The sequence below is a fragment of the Pelophylax lessonae genome (assembly GCF_965119305.1).
Source record: "Pelophylax lessonae genome assembly, chromosome: 9".
Taxonomy (NCBI): Eukaryota; Metazoa; Chordata; class Amphibia; order Anura; family Ranidae; genus Pelophylax; species Pelophylax lessonae.
Genome location: NC_138776.1, coordinates 33,716,189 through 33,743,451, shown reverse-complemented (window position 1 = coordinate 33,743,451; position 27,263 = coordinate 33,716,189). Strand labels below are relative to the sequence as shown.

General features: G+C 44.7%; 1 protein-coding gene across 1 annotated transcript in view; it reads right to left on the bottom strand.

The window, feature by feature from the left end:
• The window catches only part of LOC309562560 (ephrin type-B receptor 5-like), a 128,052-nt gene that overhangs the window by 62,820 nt on the left and 37,969 nt on the right, over positions 1-27,263 (bottom strand). The window lies entirely within an intron of this gene.

Sequence of the window (27,263 nt, the reverse complement as noted above, 5' to 3'; positions counted from 1 at the left end):
GCCACTGGCACCCTGTGCTTTTCACAGATGAGAGCAGGTTCACCCTGAGCACATGTGACAGACGTGAAAGGGTCTGGAGAAGCCGTGGAGAACATCGTTGCCTGTAACATCGTTCAGCATGACCGGTTTGGTGGTGGGTCAGTGATGGTCTGGGGAGGCATATCCATGGAGGGACGCACAGACCTCCACATGCTAGGCAATTTGAATCATCGCTATTCCGCATCATAATGATACAAAGATCTTATTTATGATAAATTGCGGCTTATGGATAGTACTGGTTGGAGTTGGTGGAGGATAGTTCTAATGGGTTTAAACGTACTCTCAGTCTTGCCATTTGAATTCTTTTTAAGGTTTGTGTCTACCTAAGTTCTATCCTTTGTCCCACACTCGCCCGGGAGACTGCCTCCTTGGCATTGCCATTTCGTTACATCTATTTGGTTGTTGATAATAACCTCCTCTTAAGCCATACTCCTGATGAAGCTGTTTTAGAAACACGAAACATGTAGAGTAAGATTGGAGATATCCAGTGTTGGAAAACCCCCCTAATGGGGAGAGATATCTACAGTACATTATCCAGTCAACTCAAGAGGAATACTTTATTTAATTGTCTTTTTTATCGATTGTTTTTTTTTTATCAAATTGTATATGTTGTGATGTTTAGCCCTATTTGGGGAGTTTTATATGTGCAATCAATATATTTTTGTAATTTTTTTTTTATAAGAGTTTGTGATTTCATGCTGTACCATAAAAGTCCTTAAGTGCCGGTTCACACTAGTACGACTTGTCAGGCGACTTGGTCAGCCTGACAAGTCGTGCACCGTCGCGGTCCATAGTGTAGTACAGGACCGGTTCTAATAGGAGAGACACAAGTCGCTTTCGACTTAGAAAAAGGTTCCTGTACTACTTCGGGGCGACCTGGAGAGACTTGCATAGACATTCATTTTATGAAGTCCGTGCAAGTCGCGCCGAAGTCGCGGTGCACGCGACTTCACAAGTCGCCCCCTAAGTCGGATCGCCATAGTGTGAACCGACACTTAGCCCAATTGTTTTAGAGCCTTCAATGGAACAAAATGCCAACAAATCTTTTAATACTGGAGTTGGTTAATTAAAAGAAACCACCCAACGCACTTGGAGGGCTCAAAGATCTTCAGGGCTAACCCTTCCTTCTTCAGGGCTTTTATTTGATTTAAATCCCTGAAGAAGGAAGCCTATTAAACATGTTGGATGTTTTAGGATTTCTTTATGTGAACCAACATCAGTATTAGCAGATTTTTGGATTTGGTCTGGAGCTTTCATTAGATATTCTATACCAGGAGGGTTTTTATTGTCACCTCTAGTTTAGCTGAGGAGGTTTACTGGCTTTTGTGTCCTGGAGATCATTGTCACTGGGGACAGGAAGGGATAAGAGATCCCAAAAAAATGTACATTGCCACAAGAACAGGAGGTGAGGGAAGGAATGGGGATCATTCAATGGGATACCTACAGTACTTATCCAGTCAACTCAAGAGGAATATTTTGTCTTTTTATCGATTTCATCTATTTTTCATCCATTTTTCGTCCGTTTTCATCCATTTTTCATCCGTTTTTCTTCCGTTTTCATCCATTTTTCATCCATTTTTCATCCGTTTTTTTTTTTTACATCCACTACCAATGCAAAAACGGATGAAAAAACGGACCGTTTGTCCGTTTACATCCATTTTTCGTCTGATCCGTTTTTTTGACGGATAAAAAATAGGGCATTCATCCGTTCCAAAAACAGACATTGACGGAAGCTGATGAAAACGGATGATCATCTGTTGTCATACGTTTTTACATAGAGATGCATTGATGTCAACGGATGGATGAAAAACCGGCAAACGGGCCGTATGTGTGAAAGGGGCCTTAGGTTTTCTTTATGTGAACCAACATCAGTATTAGCAGATTTTTGGATTTGGTCTGGAGCTTTCATTAGATATTCAATACCAGGAGGGTTTTTATTGTCACCTCTAGTTTAGCTGAGGAGATTTACTGGCTTTTGGGTCCTGGAGATCATTGTCACTGGGGACAGGAAGGGATAAGAGAACCCAAAAAAATGTACATTGTCACAAGAACAGGAGGTGAGGGAAGGAAGGGGGATCATTCAATGGGATACCTACAGTACTTATCCAGTCAACTCAAGAGGAATATTTTGTATTTTTTATCGATTTCATCCATTTTTTATAATTTTTTCGTCCGTTTTCATCAATTTTTCTTCCGTTTTCATCCGTTTTTCGTCCTTTTTTCATCAGTTTTTTGTCCGTTTTTCATCCATTTTCCATCCGTTTTTTTTTTTTTTTTACATCCACTACCAATACAAAAATGGATGAAAAACGGACCGTTTGTCCGTTTACATCCATTTTTCGTTCGATTCTTTTTTCTTTGACGGATGAAAAATAGGGAATTCATCCGTTCCAAAAAAACGGACATTGACGGAAGCGGATGAAAACGGATGTTAACGGATGATCATCCATTGTCATCCGTTTTTACATAGAGATGCATTGATGTCCATTTTTCATCCATCAACGGATGGATGAAAAACCGGCAAACGGACCGTATGTGTGAAAGGGGCCTTAGGTTTTATTTTTGTGAACCAACATCAGTATTAGCAGATTTTTGGATTTGGCCTGGAGCTCTCATTAGATATTCTATCTCAGGAGGGTTTTTACTGTCGCCTGTATTTGAGCTAAAGAGGTTTACTGACTTTTTTGTCCTGGAGATCATTGTCACTGGGGACAGGAAGTGATAAGAGATCCCAAAAAAATGTACATTGCCACAAGAACAGGAGGTGAGGGAAGGAAGGAAGGGGGATCATTCAATGGGAGCATCTCATTTGGTCACCGCTGGCCTAGTGGGATATTCTACTTACTTTAGAAAGGGTTTCTCTCATTTCCTGTTGTAATCATAGAAAAGGAACTAAAGGGCAAATCTCTCCAATGGAACACAACAGAAAAAAAAAAAAAAGTTAAAAAATAAACCGGACAGGTGTAATCATTCCTTAATCCATCCAAAAAAGTTTTAACTTCACATATAAAATATCTCACAATTACCCATCCAGTGTGTATGTTGTATCAGGTAACCGTACCTTGTAGTTTACATTCCTCTTAAAGAGGACCTATCGTCAGGTTTAAATTTTGATGTGCAATAATGTGCTGGTGTAACACTTCCAGGTATTTATTATTGCACTCACAGTACTTCCCCTGACAATGGGGTTGATTTACTAAAATTGGAGAGTGCAAAATCTGGTGCAGCTGTGCATAGTAGTCAATCAACATCTAACTTCAGCTTGTTCAATTAAGCTTTGGCAAAAGAAATTCGGAAAGCTGATAGGTTTCCATGCAGGGCTAAACCAGATTTTGCATTCTACATTTATAGAAAATGAACCCCAATGTCTTCATCTAATTTTCTCAGCACATGGATGGCACCATATTTATTCAGGCATCATACAGGGGCAGCTACTACTTCCTGGACTTAAATGCTGTCTCATGGGTGACACGGTAATATAAATCCTGGTGCCTGTGCCATTCTTGGCTTAGTTCACAAATGTCAGCCCTTCACCTTGTGACTTGCTACAAAGTTACAATGTGCATGTGTGTATGTGTATATATGCTGATGGTGTCAGTATAGCAGTGGATGGTGTCATAAGGGTAGAGATTGGTGTCAGTAGAGCAGTGGATGGTGTCATAAGGGTAGAGATTGGTGTCAGTATAGCAGTGGATGGTGTCATAGGGGTAGAGATTGGTGTCAGTAGAGCAGTGGATGGTGTCATAAGGGTAGAGATTGGTGTCAGTAGAACAGTGGATGGTGTCATAAGGGTAGAGATTGGTGTCAGTAGAGCAGTGGATGGTGTCATAAGGGTAGAGATTGGTGTCAGTAGAACAGTGGATGGTGTCATAAGGACAGAGATTGGTGTCAGTAGAGCAGTGGACGGTGTCAGTAGGGCAGTGGATGGTGTCATAAGGGTAGAGATTGGTGTCAGTAGAACAATGGACGGTGTCAGTAGGGCAGTGGATGGTGTCATAAGGGCAGAGATTGGTATCAGTAGAGCAGTGGACGGTGTCAGTAGGGCAGTGGGTGGTGTCATAAGGACAGAGATTGGTGTCAGTAGAGCAGTGGACGGTGTCAGTAGGGCAGTGGGTGGTGTCATAAGGGTAGAGATTGGTGTCAGTAGAACAGTGGACGGTGTCAGTAGGGCAGTGGATGGTGTCATAAGGGCAGAGATTGGTATCAGTAGAGCAGTGGACGGTGTCAGTAGAGCAGTGGATGGTGTCATAAGGGTAGAGATTGGTGTCAGTAGAACAGTGGATGGTGTCATAAGGACAGAGATTGGTGTCAGTAGAGCAGTGGACGGTGTCAGTAGGGCAGTGGATGGTGTCATAAGGGTAGAGATTGGTGTCAGTAGAACAGTGGACGGTGTCAGTAGGGCAGTGGATGGTGTCATAAGGGCAGAGATTGGTATCAGTAGAGCAGTGGACGGTGTCAGTAAGGCAGTGGGTGGTGTCATAAGGACAGAGATTGGTGTCAGTAGAGCAGTGGACGGTGTCAGTAGGGCAGTGGGTGGTGTCATAAGGGTAGAGATTGGTGTCAGTAGAACAGTGGACAGTGTCAGTAGGGCAGTGGATGGTGTCATAAGGGCAGAGATTGGTATCAGTAGAGCAGTGGACGGTGTCAGTAGGGCAGTGGGTGGTGTCATAAGGACAGAGATTGGTGTCAGTAGAGCAGTGGACAGTGTCAATAGGGCAGTGGACGGTGTCAGAAGGGCAGTGGATGGTGTCATAAGGACAGAGATTGGTATCAGTAGAGCAGTGGACGGTGTCAGTAGAGCAGTGGATGGTGTCATAAGGACAGAGATTGGTGTCAGTAGGGCAGTGGATGGTGTCAGTAGGGCAGTGGACGGTGTCAGTAGGGCAGTGGGTGGTGTCATAAGGACAGAGATTGGTGTCAGTAGAGCAGTGGGCGGTGTCATAAGTACAGGGATTGGTGTCAGTAGGGCTGTGGGCAGTGTCATAAGGACAGAGATTGGTGTCATTAGGGCAGTGGATGGTGTCATAGGAGCAGAGATTGGTGTCAGTAGAGCAGTGGAAGGTGTCATAAGGACAGAGATTGGTGTCAGTAGAGCAGTGGATGGTGTCAGTAGGGCAGAGATCGATAGTAGAAGAGTGGATGGTGTCATAAGGGCAGAAATTGGTGTCAGTAGGGCAGTGGACAGTGTCAGTAGAGCAGTGGATGGTGTCATATGGGCAGAGATTGGTGTCAGTAGAGCAGTGGATGGTATCATACGGGTAGAGATTGGTGTCAGTAGAACAGTGGATGGTGTCATAAGGACAGAGATTGGTGTCAGTAGAGCAGTGGACGGTGTCAGTAGGGCAGTGGATGGTGTCATAAGGGTAGAGATTGGTGTCAGTAGAACAGTGGATGGTGTCATAAGGGCAGAGATTGGTATCAGTAGAGCAGTGGACGGTGTCAGTAGAGCAGTGGACGGTGTCAGTAGGGCAGTGGATGGTGTCATAAGGACAGAGATTGGTGTCACTAGAGCAGTGGGTGGTGTCAGTAGGGCAGAGATCGATATCAGTAGAACAGTGGATGGTGTCATAAGGGCAGAAATTGGTGTCAGTAGAGCAGTGGATGGTGTCATAAGGGCAGAGATTGGTGTCAGTAGAGCAGTGGATGGTGTCATACAGGCAGAGATTGGTGTCAGTAGGGCAGTGGATGGTGTTCTAAGAGCTCACTCCTAGGACAGAGACTGAGCTGTCAAAGATAGCCAATAGGACCAGCTCCTTATCATGTGATCACTGAGGCATTGGTCAACCCTTCTCTCCCCCATGTGTTCAGGACTTTTTAAAGGAATGCTGGGATAGGCAGGAAGAGGTAGCTACAGTCGTCCGCTATTTTAAAGTAAGTAAAGCTAAACAAAGAGCCAAATACAGATCAGCATATAGAAACCTACATAAACATAACATTTTACAACTCAACGTTTTTTCAGGCACCCGAAATTCTGCTTTGAGGAGGAAGTGACATCACAATGCATATCATCTGCCAGCACAGGACAGGAATTTATGCATGCTTCCTCTTCTTTAATGCACCACTGTTGACGTGCCCCGCCATGCGCAAGAAAAAGCGGCATGTAAATGTAATGTAAATGTGTGTGAATTGTGTATAAGTGCTAAAACACGGCTCCCTGGGATTCCCATGTAGCTTCAACCTTAATTAAGGCTTTCTCTAGCCGGATTTCTGCAGGCGGAGACGTTTCTTTCTCTCTCGGTATTCAGAGACACGGCCCTTCTACATGAATGAACAGGAGTGACCGCAGGGGACCGCACAGGCCAAATACTATGGTAAAAAAGCCATCTCCTAATTCAGCGATCTCTCATAACGGAAGCCGAAAGGAGGTTGCATGCAAAATGAGACAGCGGTTAATTAACCCTAATTACATTTAATTTGTAAGATGCTTCGAGTATGTGCTCATTTAAAGTAAAATGATGGGCAAAATTTTAAATGACATACAGTATATGATGCAGACTGTCACATTTATTGACACAGCAGTCCCTCCCTGTAACAGTTTGATTACCTGTTGATCCTGCCAGTAGATCAGTTACTTTCCCATTTCCTGTAAATGTGACAACATTGTTTATTCTGCAGTGAAATGGCCCTGCAGCGCTGTCACACTGTGGACAAGATAGTCTTAGATGGATTTTTAAATGGATTTTAAAGTGTTAGTAAACCCTCCATGGAGAAAATAAAGCTCACATTAAAGTGTTACTAAACCCAGGAGCCTGCAGTCACTATATCTGCTCTCCCCAAGAGCCTGCAGTCACTATATCTGGTCTCCCCAGGAGCCTGCAGTCACTATATCTGGTCTCCCCAGGAGCCTGCAGTCACTATATCTGCTCTCCCCAGGAGCCTGCAGTCACTATATCCGGTCTCCCCAGGAGCCTGCATTCACTATATCTGGTCTCCCCAGGAGCCTGCAGTCACTATATCTGGTCTCCCCAGGATCCTGCAGTCACTATATCTGGTCTCCCCAGGATCCTGCAGTCACTATATCTGGTCTTCCCAGGAGCCTGCAGTCACTATATCTGGTCTCCCCAGGAGCCTGCAGTCACTATATCTGGTCTCCCCAGGATCCTGCAGTCACTATATCTGGTCTCCCCAGGAGCCTGCAGTCACTATATCTGGTCTCCCCAGGAGCCTGCAGTCACTATATCTGCTCTCCCCAGGAGCCTGCAGTCACTATATCTGCTCTCCCCAGGAGCCTGCAGTCACTATATCCGGTCTCCCCAGGAGCCTGCATTCACTATATCTGGTCTCCCCAGGAGCCTGCAGTCACTATATCTGGTCTCCCCAGGATCCTGCAGTCACTATATCTGGTCTCCCCAGGATCCTGCAGTCACTATATCTGGTCTTCCCAGGAGCCTGCAGTCACTATATCTGCTCTCCCCAGGAGCTTGCAGTCACTATATCCGGTCTCCCCAGGATCCTGCAGTCACTATATCTGGTCTCCCCAGGAGCCTGCAGTCACTATATCTGGTCTCCCCAGGATCCTGCAGTCACTATATCTGGTCTCCCCAGGATCCTGCAGTCACTATATCTGGTCTCCCCAGGAGCCTGCAGTCACTATATCTGCTCTCCCCAGGAGCTTGCAGTCACTATATCCGGTCTCCCCAGGATCCTGCAGTCACTATATCTGGTCTCCCCAGGAGCCTGCAGTCACTATATCTGGTCTCCCCAGGATCCTGCAGTTACTATATCTGGTCTCCCCAGGAGCCTGCAGTCACTATATCTGGTCTCCCCAGGAGCCTGCAGTCACTATATCTGGTCTCCCACAGTACATAGAACATGGAAATGCAATTATTTTAGTGAACATAAACTGCTAAAGACCTTGCCTCATCTGCATTACAGTATATAGCAGCCTTGTGACTTCTATACGTTCCTTGTAAAGATTGTAGAATAAGGTGGGTTGCCCTTAGCAACTGACAGCAGATAAACAGCATTGAAAGTTCTTGGCTCAGTCAATAATCAGTCCAGGGGATGCTGTTTTTGTGTTTTTATTGAGAACCTGGATAGGAGAAGGGATGAGTGGCATACTCCAACTATTAACTAGTCACAGTCTTGAGGACAGCTAACTGTAGAATGCAGCAAGGCCGCTGCTTCACTCTGCCACTGAAGTGAAGATGCTTTAAAGGTTCCTGCTTGGATATTCTCTTCAGGGTTCTAAACTGGCACGCCCTTTACTCTCACTGCCTGTGTGCTGACACCCGTACGCTGACTCTATCCTCTGGAGGGGTCCCCTTCCTGGCAGACCCCTGGGCAAGTTCCTCTGTACTCACGGACACTGTTTTCCCAGAGTCACTGTTACCTCCAAACTCTACCAGTTAGCCTCCACTGGACCTCTTGGTTCAGCCACACTTTCTGGTTCACCAGGCTGACTGCCTGTGACCACCTTCCACAGCTTCAGAAGAGGAGACAGCCGTCACCCTCCTTCTGGGACTTGGCTTCCCGCCCAAAGACCCCCTGTCACATGTGCCCTTGGCTTTTTTTTTAGCATATCCCAGGATGCACCACTCTTCTGTGCCAACCCACTGAGACAGCTACAAAAGCCTGCGTGTCACTGGCTGGGTTTCCTCCACTGTCCAACAGGCCTCCCTATTGGACACAATAAGGACACTCCCTCAGCCCAGATGAATCACACATGGAACAGGCCTAACTAACAGATCCTGCTCCTTGTGAAGCAGGGAGTACATAGATTGAATCTGCTGCTCTGCTGTTAAGTAGACAGAGACAAAAACTATTCTGTCTATCTAGCACCTGACTAGGAGGGTGCTACATCAGTATAGACCACTCCTATAGACTTTAAAAGGATTGACCTCTAAGTTCAAGTTTGCTGAAAATGCAAAGAAGATTCACCAAACCCTCAAACCCTTGCCAAACTGAACCTGGGCAGATCCACCCATCACGAAACACATTGAACTTTCCCACTTGGGTCATCCTAGAACACAGGTGTCAAACACAAGGCCCGCGGGCCGAATGCGGCCCCCCAGGCCATTTTATGTGGCCCTCGCACCTCTCCTGCAGCTGCAGCACCCCCCCCCCCCCTTGTCTCTGCTCCCACTTTGTCTCAGTAGTCGGCAGCAGAAAGGACAGAACTCCTTTGTCAGATCCTGTGCTTCTCTGTGATGCTGCAGAAAGCCTCGTCTTTGCCCCCCCCCCCCGCCGCCTTCTCAGCAGTCTGCAGCAGAGAGGAGGGCAGAACTCCTCCTACAGATCCTGCACCTCTCTATGCAGCCACAACACCACGTTTTCTCTGCTTCCCCTGGTCTCAGCATTCAGCAGACTCTGTAGCCCTCCTCTGGTCCATCTCCAGGCCTTGCAATTTCTTTTCTCCAGATCCACCTGCATCTTCTTCCTGGCAGTAGCACAAGGTAAGGAGGTGCATTGTGATGTAAGGAAGGGTGGGTGACTCTTGACTTATGATGGTGGGGGGGGTCTTGACATCTCATGTAAGGGTGTAGGGGGGCGTGGTCTAGTCTTACAGATATAACCGGCCCTTTGAGGGCAACCATAATGCTGATGCGGCCTGCAATGAAATTGAGTTTGACACCCCTGTCCTAGAACATAAACCTGAGGCTGCAGTGGGCACAGATCTGGACATCTGAAGATTGGATAAATGTTGCCTGGTCTGATGAATTTTATTGTTTATGGAATCACACAGATATTATGCCAGGCACCATAGCTGAATCCAACAGAACACCTCTGGGGTGTGGTAGACCAAGAAATGAATTTGGACAATGCAAATGGTAAGGGAACATTGGGGGAATGTGGAATCCATGCCGTGAAGACCTGAGCAAAGAGTGGCCCTCCCTAGTATTAGTATAGAATTCCTTCTAAATTGTACACATTTTGTAGACATTTCCCTAAATAATGATTTTTTTTTGTATCCTTGCCAGGAGTTCTCCTTTAATGTTGATATTTAGTTTAATCTTTCTGAAGCCGTAATGAAAATGCACATATTGGAGCATCTTGTCGGTTTCAGTCTGACGTTCTTTCCATAGAGTGACATTTCACTCTACAAGAGGCAGAAGTCTGTTCACGCTTTGGGGCTGGTGACCTAGATTCATTGGGGGAAGATAAGTGTTTCACATTTTGTTTTCCTCATGCCACAGGGAACACAGTAATAAAATAAAAAGGTGGATGGAGTCTTTGCTGATGTTGCAATCATGTAAAACAACAAAAAAATTAATATTTTTTTGAAGAAGAGATTTTTAAATGTGGTCCACCATGCCCCCCCTCAACCTCGCACAGTGCATCCAGATCCCCCCCGAACCCCTGAGAAACCTCAGACCCCACAGTGTACCCCTACCTCACGCAGTGCCCCCTGGTTTGCTATAGTCTCCAGCCTCCATAGTGCCCCAATCTACAACAGTTTCTTATAGTGCCCTCCAGTCCCCCACATATGGATAAGGAAATCACACCTGCTGAGATTATTGTGTTCTGATGGCAGGGAGTCTAACCTGACGTCGGAATACACTGATCATTGCTGCCGGCTATAGCTGGTGATGCGAATCGTGCAGACACTTTCCAACAGGCTACTTGCACAGATGTCAGTTAGTAGATTGACTTCTGTACAACCAGCCTGTCGGATTTTTATCCATGTATGGCCAGCTGAAAGTGATTGTAAACTCTCGTTTAAACAAAAAATAAATAAATAACACACACGTTAGCGTCGGTTCACACTATGGCGATCCGACTTCGGGGGCGACCTGTGAAGTCGCGTGCACCACGACTTCGGCACGACTTGCACGGACTTCATAAAATGAATGTCTATGCAAGTCGCTCCAGGTCGCCCCGAAGTAGTACAGGACCCTTTTTCTAAGTCGGAGCGACTTGTGTCGCTCCTATTAGAACCGGTCCTGTACTACACTATGGGACGCGACGCTGCACGTCTTGTCAGGCTGACCAAGTCGTACCAGTGTGAATGCAGACTTCTACTTACCTCCTCTGTCTAGTTGGTTTTGCACAGAGTGGCCCAGATCCTCCTCTTCTCAGGTGCTTCTTCTGTAATCCTGGTCCTCCTGTTGAGTGCCAGGAGGTCACAGATTCCTCTCCGTCCATTCAGACACGGAGCCATGACCTGGCCCCGCCCCATCTCTCTCCTGATTGGCCGGCTCGCTGACTTTGATTGACAGCAGCAGGAGCCAATCATTCCATGCTGCTGTTTCAGCCAATGGGAAGGGGAGTCTCAGGCAGCTGAGAAACTCCTGCAACATCGCTGGATAGAGATGGGCTCAGGTAAGCTTGAGGGGGGCTGCTGCACACAGAAGGTTTTTTTTATCTTAATGCATTAAAGCCGGTTCACACTGCCACGACCATAAGTTGCCCCATATAGGAGCGACTTTTTACCGTGACTTCAGCACGACTTGTGAATTATTTTGCGCGACTTATATGACAGACGACTTTGTATTTGGCCAATCAGAATATGATGTGTTGTGACCTAATTCCCCTTTTCTGTTTTTTTTTTTACTCATTTCCTCATTGCACACCAGTGCCACATATCAGTGTCCACCAGTGCCACTGCCCACCAGTGCCATGTATGTGTCCACCAGTGCCACTGCCCTCCAGTGCCACGTATCAGTGTCCACCAGTGCCACGTATCAGTGCCACGAATCAGTGTCCACCAGTGCCACGTATCAGTGCCACAAATCAGTGTCCACCAGTGCCACGTATCAGTGCCACGTATCAGTGTCACGTATCAGTGCCACATATCAGTGCCACGTATCAGTGTTCACCAGTGCCACGTATCAGTGCCACGTATCAGTGTCAACCAGTGCCACGTATCAGTGCCACGTATCAGTGCCACGAATCAGTGTCCACCAGTGCCACATATCAGTGCCACAAATCAGTGTCCACCAGTGCCACGTATCAGTGCCACGAATCCGTGTCCACCAGTGCCACTCACACAGACCAAGCAGAGATAATGGAATATATATATACCATTACACGGCACCGATTGATTAACATTGCTTTTGTTATGTCAAGCGACTTGGGGCGACTTGAGGGCACAGAAGTCGCCTCACAATTTGGGCTAGTGTGAATGGGCTCTTTAGATAAAACAACCTTCTGCCTTTACAACCTCTAAGTTTGTTGGGGCTACTGACATTACACGCAAGATGGCTACACCCAGCAGCAGCCTCAGGGTGTTGAAAATACATAAATAATGGTATGATGCAAAGAAAACTGTGGTGTCCTCTAATATTAGTGGTCAGTATAGAAATGACATCTTACTGGATAGTGGAAAATTGTATCTTGTAATTATCCATTGCTGGACAGTGTACATGGGAATTTCATGTACTATTTTTCTCTGATCAAGGAACACCTAGCAATGCCAGGAGGAACCCTGGTAAAGATTGCTCTAGAGCAGTGATATCCAAATTGCTGCCCCTTGGGCCAGATGCGGCCCTTTGCTTGACTTTATCTGGCCCTTGGGCTGGTGTTCCTTTCACTGATACAAGACACTATTCCTCCCACTGATGCCAATGATGGGGCATTATTCTTCCTACAGGCACCAATGATGGGACACAAATCCTTCCACTGACACCAACAATGTGGTAATAATATTCCTCCCACTGACCCCGAATGGGCATTATTCCTCCCACTGACACTAACAAACCCAAAATCTGAAGGCCCTTTGTTTAGAAAATTTGGAGACCCCTGCTCTAGAGGAATCCTAGGCTCCAAAAGGCCTGGTCGAAAAAGAGAGTTTAGAGAGACTCTAGAGGAACCCTATGGTTATATGGAATTCTGGTTGAGAAAGGCTGCTCTAGAGAAACCCTAATCTTCCATGGAACCCTGATAGAAAATTGCTCTAGAGCGGGGTTTCTCAACCAGGGCTCTGTGGAATCCTAGGGTTCCTCATGAGGTTGCTAGGGGTTCCTTGAGCAATGAGCAATTTCTTCCTCTCAGGTAAGTTCCCCCTGACACCATTGTTCCTTTTAGCTATCTGTAATGGGGTAACTCTTCCCAATGATGACAAGAGTAAGGAGCATTCTTCCCACTGACTGTCACACTAATGTGTCATGAGTTGTAGATTTTTAACTTTTAGCAGGGGTTCCCCGAGACCAGAAATTTATTTCAAGGGTTCCTCTGTGTTGAAATGGTTGAGAAAAGCTGCTCTAGAGGAACCCTAGACTTCCATGGAACCCTGATAGAGAAATGTTCCAGAGGAACCCTAGACTTCCATGGAACCCTGGTAGAGAATTGTTCTAGAGGAACCCTAGACTTCCATGGAACCCTGATAGAGAATTGTTCTAGAGGAACCCTATACTTCAATGGAACCCTGGTAGAGAATTGTTCTAGAGGAACCCTATACTTCAATGGAACCCTGATAGAGAATTGTTCTAGAGGAACCCTATACTTCCATGGAACCCTGATAGAAAATTGTTCTAGAGGAACCCTAGACTTCCATGGAACCCTGATAGAGAATTGTTCTAGAGGAACCCTATACTTCCATGGGACCTTGATAGAGAATTGTTCTAGAGGAACCCTATACTTCCATGGAACCCTGATAGAGAATTGTTCTAGAGGAACCCTAGACTTCCATGGAACCCTGATAGAGAATTGTTCTAGAGGAACCCTAGACTTCCATGGAACCCTGATAGAGAAATGTTCTAGAGGAACCCTAGGCTCGGACAGAACCCCGGTAAAGAAAGGTTGTTCTAAAGCAGGGGTGGGGAACCTTTTTTCTGCCAAGGGCCATTTGGGTATTTATAAAATCATTCGGGGGCCGTACAAAATGATCAACTTAAGAATGTGCCTGTTATATTTGGTCAAAAATGTAATTTACTCACCCCTAATGTGACGGATGCAACTGCTTCTCTTTGGTGAGGTGTGTGATGTTAGCTGGTATTGATGATGTTGCTACTTGCAACTGGTTTTCCATGTTTGCGTCGGTCAGTCTGGAGTGTAGTCGACTTTGTGGTGGTAAGTTTTGAAAAGAACTGCTGGTGGGTAATGCTGGTGGGTATAGCTGGCTGGTACTGCTGTGGGTATTGCTGATTCAGGCTGGTACTGTGCTGTGGGTACTGCTGGCTGGTACTGCTGGCTGGTACTGTGCTGTGGGTACTGCTGGCTGAGGCTGGTACTGCTGGCTGAGGCTGGTATTGCTGTGGGTACTGCTGGCTGGTACTGTTGTGGGTACTGCTGAGTGCTGACTCTGGCTGGTACTGCTTTGGGTTCTACTGGCTCTGACTGGTACTGCTGGCTCTGGCTTATACTGCTGTGAGTACTGCTGGCTCTGGCTGGTACTGCTGGTTCTGTCTGGTACTGCTGTGTGTGCTGCTGACGGGAAATGCTGGCTAGCAGCGGCGCCGTGCTGGAGGAAGGGGGGATGTTTCCTGTATTGGTCACAGGCGGAGTGCATATGATATAACTCTGCCTGTGACTCACTCAGACCGTCAGAACGGAGCCGGAACTATATAGGAAGCATCGGCTCCGTTCTCACAGATCAGCTGAGAGACACAGACTCAGCTGCACGGGGGGCCGGACCAAATGACTTCGAGGGCCGCATACGGCCCCCGGGACGTTGGTTCCCCACCCCTGTTCTAAAGGAATGAACTGGATGGATGATCTAACACTTTTATATAAAATTATTTTTTGGCATTTTAGTTTTTTTTGATCCTTTCAATCCAAAAACAAATTAGGATAAATATTTCAGAGAGAGAGTTTTTGTAAACATATGAAGAGGGACACTAGTAGGGACTGGTAGCAAGGCACAGGGAAAGAAATGACTTGGAAACATTCATAAAAAGTAGCTGCAGGCGATGTACAGCACTGAGTGTCTTTTCAAGCTGCTTGTGTATGCGTCTTTCAGTATATTGAATATTACAAGCCACCAGAGAGCAGATAAAAGGTTAGGAAAGCTACAAACAAATGACAATGGCCATCCCGCTCTGATAAACAATGTATGCATCTAAAATGGCAACATAACAGACTCATTAACATTTCTCACAACCGTTCTTGTGGAAACGTGCCTAAAAACCTCTAACTGCCAGGCACGCTATAGAAAATTTGAATCTTAGTACCACTGCATGGCCAGACTTCCATCGCAGGGTTCATCGGCACCAAGACATTTCTAAACCAGCATCGTTCAACCTTCTACCCCAAAGGAATCCTTGAAAAAAAATTCAGAAGGCCCCTATTAACAATTATACCTACATTTCACAGTAAAATGGCATAATCAATAAGCTGTTAAAAGTTTTAAATAAAAGAATAAATAATATGGCATACCCAGAATATTTTACAACCAAATCTGATCATTTAACAATACTCCTTTGATCTATACATCAGTATTGATCATGAAAATAAATGAAATAGAATGACCAGAAGATAAATACAGACTGAAATGTTTTAGTGTTTCCTTACACTGTTGATTAGTGGAGAAATGGTCCTTACATTAGTGGTCAGTAGAAAATAGCCGCATACATTAGTGGTCAGTAGAAAATACCCGCATACATTAGTGGTCAGTAGAAAATACCCGCATACATTAGTGGTCAGTAGAAAATACCCGCATACATTAGTGGTCAGTAGAAAATAGCCGCATACATTAGTGGTCAGTAGAAAATACCCGCATACATTAGTGGTCAGTAGAAAATAGCCGCATACATTAGTGGTCAGTAGAAAATACCCGCATTCATTCGTGGTCAGTAGAAAATACCCACATACATTAGTGGTCGGTAGAAAATACCCGCATACATTAGTGGTCGGTAGAAAATACCCGCATACATTAGTGGTCAGTAGAAAATACCCGCATACATTAGTGGTCAGTAGAAAATACCCGCATACATTAGTGGTCAGTAGAAAATACCCGCATACATTATTGGTCAGTAGAAAATACCCGCATACATTAGTGGTCAGTAGAAAATACCCGCATACATTAGTGGTAGAGAGGTCTTAGCCCACATTTGTGACAATGTTTCATGGTAAACTTTTTTTATTAATCAACAATCAACCCCTAAACTCAAACTGCCCCCCCCCCCCACTATCTTAATTAAAGTGTGCTTCTCCTGTAACGTCCACATTTCCAACAGTGATAGGCCCCACCCACATTTCCAACAGTGACAAGCCCAGTCCACATTTCCAACAGTGATAGGCCCTACCCACATTTCCAACATTGACAAGCCCAGTCCACATTTCCAACAGTAATAGGCCCCACCCACATTTTCAACAGTGACAAGCCCAGTCCACATTTCCAACAGAGATAGCCCCCACCCACATTTCCAACAGTGACAAGGCCAATCCACATTTCCAACAGTAATAGCCCCCACCCACATTTCCAACAGTGACAAGCCCAATCCACATTTCCAACAGTAATAGGTTCCACCCACATTTCCAACAGTGACAAGCCCAGTCCACATTTACAACAGTAATAGGCTCCACCCACATTTCCAACAGTGACAAGCCCAGTCCACATTTCCAACAGTGATAGGCCCCACCCACATTTCCAACAGTGACAAGCCCAGTCCACATTTCCAACAGTGATAGGCCCCACCCACATTTCCAACAGTGACAAGCCCATTCCACATTTCCAACAGAGATAAGCCCCACCCACATTTTTAACAGTGAAAAGCCCAGTCCACATTTCCAACAGAGATAAGCCCCACCCACATTTTCAACAGTGACAAGCCCAGTCCACATTTCCAACAGAGATAGCCCCCACTCACATTTCCAACAGTGACAGGCCCAGTCCACATTTTCAACAGAGATAAGCCCCACCCACATTTTCAACAGTGAAAAGTCCAGTCCACATTTCCAACAGAGATAAGCCCCACCCACATTTTCAACAGTGACAAGCCCAGTCCACATTTCCAACAGAGATAGCCCCCACCCACATTTCCAACAGTGACAAGGCCAATCCACATTTCCAACAGTGATAGGCCCCAAACACATTTCCAACAGTGACAAGCCCAGTCCACATTTCCAACAGTAATAGGCCCCACCCACAATTTCAACAGTGACAAGCATGGTCCACATTTCCAACAGTGATAGCCCTCACCCACATTTCCAATAGTGACAGACCCCGCCCACATTTCCAAAAGTGACGGATCCTGCCCACATTTCTAAGGCTTCATGTACACACAGTCTACAAACAGTTGTTTGCATTTTCCTGCGGTCAAAACGTTCCTATCCTGAGCAACCAGCCTGCACGGCCACCGAAGACCCGATCAAATTCGGCTCTGATCGGGTCTCCAAGCAAAAACCCGGAAGTGATGTCATGACATAATTTCCGGGTACTCTGCGCCAGATTTAAAAAAATGACAGCATTCAAAACAGCCAAACCTGGCGTTTTGAATGCTTTTACGTGCAGAGGAGGGGTTTGGGGTCTTTTAGACCCCCAGATCCCTTCACAAGAGTACCTGTTAAGAAAAATAAGTATCAGTATCGATATCGGCAACGAAAAACCGATATAGGTCGATCACTAGCCCTGCCCTCATTTCCATTTGTGCCCCGCCCAAAACGTACATGAACTTCTTTGGGACATATTCTTGCATTTTTTTTACCCCTATGAATTTCAATGAGAGTCCTTGAAAAATGCCTAAAATGTGTTTAAGGCATGTCATGAGCTTTTTTGTGTTCCCTGCCACTCCCAGTAATTAAAGGACTTTCTCAGCATTTCTTCAAAATCACCCAAAAACACTCATGCTCAAATGTGAATAGGCAAGAACCAGACAATTGTGACAATAGATGGACAACAAACAGACAATCATTGTAATAGAGGGGTCAACAAATGGGCAATCATATACAGGACATGAGCAACAACCAGACAATAAATACAATATCAGGGCAACAATTGGGCAATTGTTCATATATGACTTTAGCAGGCAGATCTTTCCACTGAACCCTCAGGAAAGAGGAAGTGAAACGCGTGTGTCAGTAGAACAGAAAACCAATGAAAATTGCCAAATCCATGCCATGTATATAACGGACCTGGAGAGCTGAAGGTTCCAGCAACCGAAGAAGTATTTGGCCTCATGCACATGGAGGCTTATCATGAGGACCTATACCCACCTATCCAGCATCCTCTTCATTTGAGGGTCATCAAAAATCTAAAGCTGGCCATACATAGATCAAAATTATTTTCAGATGGGACTGGCTGAGATTTCATCTATCTATGGGCAAGCCTATTGGACCTAAGTCAATCCATCGATCCATTCATTGGGTACAACCAGCCTGTCTGATTTTTTACATGATGACTGCTGCCGGTGTTCTATCAGAATGCCTCTACCCATCAGATTGTGTAATGGAAGTGACTTTCAGACCATAAAACACTTACTGCGCATGCGCGATGCGTTCCACCATGCGTTCCAAACACTTCATGATCTGACGGGTTGCGGTATTCTGATAGAACACCCATGCTGCTATCTTACTACACCCAGCTACGTCTTGAATTTCTGAGTAATTTTAGCAATAAAATGAGCGTATATAAATAAATATAGTATATTGACATCTGTGATGCTGTTTTGAGGTTACATTTTCAAAGCAGTGAAGGTGGGGGAGGCCATGTTGGTACACCCTGCACGAGGGATCGATCGATTCTCGGTGGGGCCAATTATCGGAGGCCGATATTCACTTTTTTTTAAGTATCCATATTAGCCACAAACTTGCCGATATGGTTGATATTGCTTCAAGCGGTTGTACCTGAGTGATGCCTGCAGCTACAGACATCATCCCGGTGCCTTTTTTTAGAGCGGACAGTTGGCTTTCTTGTAATAACAACCAATGCGGCTAAGCAGCTACTCGGCTGTTATTACAAGCTGGCATCGGGAGGCTCGAGCAACCAGCTGGCACGTACGCTCGCTGGCCGAAAACCCAAACAAAATCAGAATCAGCTTTGATTGGGTCTTCGATGTAGTAACCCAGGAAGGGATATCATGACATCACTTCCGGTTACTGGAGCCTTAATCGCTTGCCGACCGTCCGCTGCATATATACTGCGGCAGGCTGGCTCGGCTGCGCGAATTGCCGTACGGCGATCCGCGGGAGCAATCCTGGGGGCACGCGCGCACCCCCATTAGACAGCAGGGAAGCTGATTCACGTGGCCGGCGGCCGCGATTGCCTCCGGGCACCAGCGATCGCTCCCCGTGGAGAAAGAGCAGCGGTCTCTCTTCTATTTAGGATCACAGGTCTCTGTGTTGATTCCACAAGCCCATTCCCCTCACAGTTAGGAAATACCCCCTTGGCTCACACTTAACCCTTTGATCGCCCCTGAGTTAACCCCTTCCCTGTCAGTGTCATTATTATAGTAACAGTGCATATTTTTAGCACTGATTACTGTAGTAATGTCACTGGTCCCCCCAATAATGTCAGTTAGGTGTCCGATCTGTCCGCTGCAATGTCACAGTCTCGCTAAAAGTCGCTGATCGCTGCCATTACTAGTATAAAAAAAATAAATAAAAATGACATAAATCTTTCCCATTGTTTGTAGACGTGATAACGTTTGCGCAAACCAATCAAAATACGCTTATTGGGATTTTGTTTTACCAGCATATGTAGCAGAATACATATTGGCCTAAAAGGATGAAAAAAATTAGATGTTTCATTTATTTTATTGGGAATGTTATATAGCAGAAAGTGAAAAATATTGTTTTTTTTTTTTGTTTTTTTCAGAATTGTCACTCTTTTAGTTTAGCACACAAAAAAAAAAATCACACAGGGGATTAAATATCACCAAAAGAAAGCTCTATTTGTGGGGAAAAAAAAGGACATACATTTTATTTTGGTAAAGTGTCCTACGACAGCTCAATTGTCCATTAAAATAACGCAGTGCTGAATGTCAAAAAATGGCCTGGTCATTAAGGGGGCAAATCCTTCCGGTTCAGAAGTGGTAAAGGTACCAAATTCAAAAAAATGACAGTATACAAAACAGCCAAACTTGGCTTTTTTAATGCTTTTAAGTGCAGAGGAGGGGGTTGGGGTCTTACAGACTCCAGATCCCTCCATAAAGAGTTCCTGTCACTGCCTATTACTGTCACAAGGGATGTTTACATTCCTTGTAATAGCAATAAAAGTGATCAAAAGGAAAAAATTAAAAGGGACAGTATAAAAAACAAAAGAAAAAATTAAAAAAGGACAATGTAAAAAACAAACAAACAAAAAAAAAAATAAAAAAGGACAGTGTAAAAAACAAACAAAAAAAAAATTAAAAAAGGACAGTGTAAAAAAACACAAAAAAAAAAACCAATAATTAACCACTTGCCTACCGGGCACTTTCACCCCCTTCCTATCCAGGCCAATTTTCAGCTTTCAGTGCTCTCACGCTTTGAATGACAATTGCTACACTGTACCCATATGAAATTTTTTTCACACAAATAGAGCTTTCTTTTGGTGGTATTTAATCATCTCTGGGTTTTTTATTTCTTACAAAGAAAAAAGAAAGTTTTTCTTATTTTCTGCGAGTAAATTTTGAAAATAAATAAATTTTTCTCCTTCACTGATGTGCGCTGATGAGGCGGCACTGATGGGCACTGATAGGCTGCACTAATGGGCACTGATGAGGTGGCACTTATGGGCACTGATGAGGTGGCACTGATGAGGAGGTACTAATATGCGGCACTGATGAGCACTGATAGGCGGCACTGATGAGCACTGATAGGCGGCACTGATGAGCACTGATAGGTGGCACTGCTGGGCACTGAGAGGTGGCACTGCTGGGCACTGAGAGGCGGCACTGACGGGCGGCACTGATGGGCACTGAGAGGCAGCACTGCTGGACACTGATGGGTGGCACTGATGGACACTGACGGGTGGCACTGATGGGCGGCACTGATGAGCACTGATGGGCAGCACCATCAGTGCCCACACTCAGTGCCCATAGTGCTGCCAGTCAGTGCTTATCAGTGCCTAGATGACCAGGCATTGATGGGCACTGACTGGCATTGATGGGCACTGACCGGGCACTGTGGGCACTGATGGTGGGCACTTAGTGTATTTTATTTACCTTGTGTAATCAGGGCAATGGTGATCAGTGCCCTGATTACATTCTTCTGTGTCCCCGGCGGCTGATCGGCTCTGCTCCTTCCTCACACTGCAGTCTCTGTGTGAGGAAGGAGAGCTGGCAATGAGAGATGATCTCATATGTTTACATATGAGATCATCTCTCATTGCATGGGCCGATCTTGTGGTAAATGGCCGCTGTGATTGGCCATTTACCACGATCTGTGATTGGCTGTGTCCAAGGGACACGGCCAACACAGATTTTCCCCTATGCGCGCTCGCGGGAGCGCGCGGGGAGCCTGTCTCTTGGAGGCCGTATAAAGACGGCCTCCCGGAAATTCGAGTTCGCGCTGCAGCCGTACTTCGACTATAGCCACGGATCGGAAGAAGTTAAAATAGGACAGTGTAAAAAACAAAAAAAAAAAATTAATTAAAAGGACAGTGTAAAAAAAAAAAAAAAAAAATTAATTAAAAGGACAGTGTAAAAAAACAAAACAAAAAAATTAATTAAAAGGACAGTGTAAAAAAAAAAAAAAAAAAAATTAATTAAAAGGACAGTGTAAAAAAAAAAAATTAAAATTAATTAAAAGGACAGTGTAAAAAAAAAAAAAAAAAAAATTAATTAAAAGGACAGTGTAAAAAAACAAAACAAAAAAATTAATTAAAAGGACAGTGTAAAAAAACAAAACAAAAAAATTAATTAAAAGGACGGTGTAAAAAACAAAAAAAAAAAATGAATTAAAAGGACAGTGTAAAAAAACAAAGCAAAAAAAACTTTAAAATGTGCAGAATATCGGCACCTAATATTGGCTATCGGTCTGAAGGGTGTTCAGAAAATCAGAATCGGCCCTGAAAAAACAATATAGTTTGATCCCTACCCTGCACTGCTCATCGCTAACACTTTATGGTTTCAAAATGAAATATCCAAACAGCATCACAGATATCAATATATTATATTTATTTATATACGATCACTTTATTGCTAAAATTACTCTGAAATGAAAGATGATGCTGGGTGTAGTAAGATGTCGGCATGGCTGTTCTATCAGATTACCGCTACCCGTCATTGCGTATGCGCAGTAAGTGTTTTTGGGTCTGAACGTCACTTCTATTGCACAATCTGATAGGTAGCGGCTTTCTGATAGAACACCGGCAGTAATCATTGTGTTCTGCAGGCAAGGAAGTCTCCCTGCGCCCCCTTCTGGCAGATCACAGTAGCGTGCAGGAGGCATTCCCCCATCCCCATTAATATTGATTGTGTTGATGGGGTAATAAAGCAATTTTCTTTCTTTCCGCCTCTTGTGAAAGGAAAGAAAATCAAATAATTTATGGGCTGCTTAAATTCAGCATTCTAAAGACCCTCTGCAACCTGGCTGTTTTCCCTTGTCAGTCTTCCACCCAAATAACAGATTATATTAAAGCGATTTCAGAGATTAGACCGGCATAATCAGCAATGGATCCTTCTTGATAAATGAAAGGGAGTGTACGAAGGCAATGTATGGAAAGACATGGAGGGAAAAAAAGAGGATTAATGGCTTAAATCCTTTGTTACAGAAGATGTCGGTGAAGTATTGGTCAGCATGCAGAACCAGTGCAATTGTATATATTGTTTTTATTGTATTTATTTATTACTTTATTTTATTAGAGGTCTTTGTACTTTATTCATTAATTTATGTTAACATTATCTTTTAATTATTTCTTTGATTTATTTTTCAGTTTTTCTTTTTTTCTTTTTTTTAAATACACTATATTGTCAAAAGTATTAGGACACCTTTACACACACATGAACTATAATGGCATCCCAGCCTTAGTCCATGGGGTTCAATATTGAGTTGGCCCACCCTTTGCAGCTATAACAGCTTCAACTCTTCTGTGGGACTATGGGAATGTTTGACCATTCTTCCGGAAGTGAATTTGTGAGGTCAGGCACTGATGTTGGACAAAAAGGCCTGGCTTGCAGTCTCCGCTATAATTCTTCCCATTGGTGTTCAGGTTAAAGTCAGGACTTTGTGCAGGCCAGTTAAGTTCCTCTACCTCAAACTCGCTCATCCATGTCTTTATGGACCTTGCTTTGTGCGCTGATCCCAATCATTTGGTGGAGGGGGATTATGGTGTGGGGTTGTTTTTCAGGGGTTGGGCTTGGCCCATTAGTTCCAGTGAAGGGAACTCTTAAGGTGTCAGCATACTGAGACATTTTGGACAATTTCATGTTCCCAACTTTGTGGGAACAGTTTGGGGATGGCCCCTTCCTGTTACATAGTTACATAGTTAGTGAGGTTGAAAAAAGACACAAGTCCATCCAGTTCAACCTATGATGTGTGTGTGTGTTTGCTTTTAACCGTACATTGTAAACCCCTGTATGTTGTGGTCTTTAAGGTGCCCATCTAATAGTTTTTTGAAACTATCGATGCTCCCTGCTGATATGACTGCTTGTGGAAGAGAATTCCACATCCTTACCGCTCTTACAGTGAAGAACCCCTTACGTATTTTAAGGTTAAACAATTTTTCCTCTAGTTTTAGTGAGTGGCCACGTGTCTTATTGTATTCCCTTTCTCTGAATAGTTTGTTCCTTATGCTAGGGTCATCACCAGTACAGTATTTGTACATTGATATCATATCCCCCCTCAATCGTCTCTTCTCCAGAGAGAATAGGTTCAGTGCTTGTAGTCTTTCCTCATAGCTGATGCCCTCCATTCCCCTAATTATTTTTGTTGCCCTTCTCTGGACTCTCTCCAGTTCCAGCACATCCAGCACATCCTTCCTGAGGACCGGTGCCCAGAACTGGACGGAATACTCCAGATGTGGCCGGACCAGCATGACTCCGCACCAGTGCACAAAGCAAGGTCCATAAAGACATGGATGAGCGAGTTTGGGGTGACGCGATAACTTTTAGACCCCGTTCACATAGGGGCGGCGCTACTTGCTGGGGCGACATGCACGGACTTCATATCATTGAAGTCTATACAGGTCGCCTCCAAGTCGCCGCAAAGTAGTACAGGACCCTTTTTCTAAGTCGGAGCGACTTGTGTCGCTCCTATTAGAACGGGTCCTGTGCTAATCTATGGCAGGCGACCCACCGCGACTCTTCAGGCGACCAAGTCGCCTGACAAGTCGCGCTAGTGTGAACCGGGTCTTACACAAACCAATCAAAATATGCACCAAAAATATGTAGCAAATGTAGAAGAAATGGCTGCACTCCAGGCGTGATCAAAATCCACACTCCACACCTGGAGTGCAGCCATTTCTTCTACATTTGATTATCCACGGAGGCGTGCCGAGGCGTGCACCGGTGTGTCATTAGGCTTCTGGAATCACCTAGAGCAGTGAGTTCTCTTCCTTTCTGTAAGAAATATGTAGCAGACAACAAATTGGCCTAAAATGTTTAAAAAAAAATAGATTTTTACTTTTTTTTTTTTTTTGGGGGGGGGGGGGGAATGTTATATAGCAGAATGTGAAAAATATTGTTTTTTTTTTTCAGAATTGTTGCTCTTTTTCTGTTTATAGCACAAAAAATAAAAACCGCAGAGGTGATCAAAAACCACCAAAAGAAACTCTATTTGTGGGAAAAAAAATAGACATCAATATTATTTGGGTACATCGTCGCACGACTGCGCAATTGTCCGTTAAAATAACGTAGTGCCGAATTGCAAAATAACGCCTGGTCATTAAGGGGGAAAATCTTCCGGTACAGAAGTGATTAAAGTAAATCTGTCCAAAGCTTGGGCAACTCATACTGAGCCTATACTGAAAAGATCCGGAAGGGAAGCCCCACACTGATTGATCTGCTTGTGCTTGGAATAAACCTGGAAGTGCTCCATCCTGAAGCAGTAAAGGCTTTTAATGTGTTATTTCCAGTTTCCTGAATCTTCGATTTTTACTGTTGCACAAAAAGGCAACAATGTATGCATTTCTCCTTTGTATTTAGTTTTATTGATGTTATTCAGTTGGTATTTCAGAGGTTTCAGTACATTTCCCTGCCTTCCACACTTGGTGGACCTGTCGGAAAGTCAGATGCTTTTGGATACGGGTCCATTCGTTATTAAACTCCATGACCATGGTCAATATTACTAAAGATGTTTGGATAGCATTATTAAAGCGGAGATCCACCCAAAAGTGGAACTTCCACTCATTTGCTTCCTCCCCCCTCCGGTGCCACATTTGGCACCTTTTGGGGGGGGGTACCTGTTTTTGACAGGTACCCTTCCCCACTTCCAGAAGACGGCGCCGCGGCGCTGTCCCTCGGACGTTTGGCCTCCTCCTCCTTCCCCCGCTGCTGAGCCAATCTGAATGTGCAGCGCACTTCACGCATGCGCAGTAGGGACCCGCTCCCATGAAACCGCAAGGCTTCACTGCCGGGTTCCCTCACCGGCAATGGCGGCGGCAGCACCCAACAGCCGATGTAAACATTGGCTGCGGTGCTGACATCGCTGGACTCCAGGACAGATAAGTGTCCTAATATTAAAAGTCAGCAGCTACAATATGTGTACAGTATGGTACACAGTATAGCTGCAGACTTTCAATTTTTGGAGGGGGAGGCGGAACTCCGCTTTAAATTATTAACCGCTTGCCGACATGTACGGCAGCAAGGCGGCTCTGCTGCACTGGATCACATACTGAACACGTACACCACGGTATTATACACATTACACATTACATACCCCCCCCCCCAAAACAACTCTATTTGTGGGGAAAAAAAGACAACAATCTAATTTAGTTACAGTGTTGCACGACCGCGCAATTGTCAGTTAACCACTTCTGGAGCGGGCCTTTTTTCTGACACTTGATGCCCACAAGGTAAAATCCGTTTTTTTGCTATAAAATTACTTAGAACCCCCAAACATTATTTTTTTTTTTTAGCAGAGACCCTAGTGAATAAAATGGAGATTGTTGCAATATTTTTTATCACACCGTATTGGCGCAGTGGTCTTACAAACGCAATTTTTTGGGGAGAAAAGTTATTTTTTGAATTAAAAAATAAGAAAACAGTAAAGTTAGCCCAATTTTTTTCTATAATGTGAAAGATAGTGTTACGACGAGTAAATAGATACCCAACATGTCATGCTTCAAAATTGCGCACGCTCGCGGAATGGCGACAAACATTCGTACTTAAAGATCCCCTAGGCGACATTTTAAAAATGTCTGCAGGTTACCAGTTTAGAGTTACAGAGGAGGTCTGGGGCGCAAATTATTGCTCTCGCTCTAACGATTGTGGTGGTACCTCACATGTGTGGTTTGAACAATGTTTACATATGTGGGCGCAACTTGCGTATGCGTTCGCTTCTGCGCGCGAGCTAACGGGGACAGGGCGCTTTAATTTTTTTTTTCCTATTTATTTTATCTTTTTTTTTTTTTTACACTGTTTTTTAAAAAAATAAAATAATTCGATCACTTTTATTCCTATTACAAGGAATGTAAACATCCCTTTTAATAGAAATAAGCATGACAGGTCCTCTTTAATGTGAGATCTGGGGTCAGAAAGACCTCACATCTCACATCTACACTAAAAAGAGAGAGAAAAAAAAAGAAAAAAGTCATTTTTTTTCATCTTGAAAAAAGAAAATGGACTCTTTAAATCGGTTGCTAGGAAGTGACGTGTGATGTCGCTTTGGTCCTCCAAGGCCATAGAGTGTAGTGGGGGCCATCTTGCCCTCACTCGACTTCCTGCCTAAGGGGACAGCGGACTGGATCAATTTCCCCACTACCGGCGGGTCCGGTAAGCGTGGAAAACGACCGGGAAGCGGGCAACGCTGTTTTTTTCTGCATTTTTAATTAATTAATGCATTTGGCTGTCAGTGGGGAGGACTGCTGACAGCTGATCAGTCATTGGTTGTTAAAGCGGTAATAAACCCCCCTTGGTGATTTTTACCTACAGGTATGCCTAAATTAAGGTGCACCGGTTAGGAGATATTCACCCTTCATGCAGCTAGTGACCTCATACCGTGCCGAAACTTCACAGCTTCGTGCCAGAACCGAGGGCTCCCGCACCCATGCGTGGGAGTGCCGTCATCGCAGCTTTGGCCAATCCCAAAGCCAGAGCGTGCGAACCCAAAAGAAAGACCGGGGGAACATGTCAGCTCTCTCAGCAGTGACAGTACAGTGCTAGAGGGCTTCGTTCCAAGGTGAATATTACATAATGTGCTAGTATGCAATGCATACTAGCACATTATGCCATTGCCTTGCAGGTTGTTGTTTTTTTCGACAGCATCCGCGATTTACAACCCTTTTAAGGACGCGACCGCCAGCTTCCTGGCCTGCTACATTAACA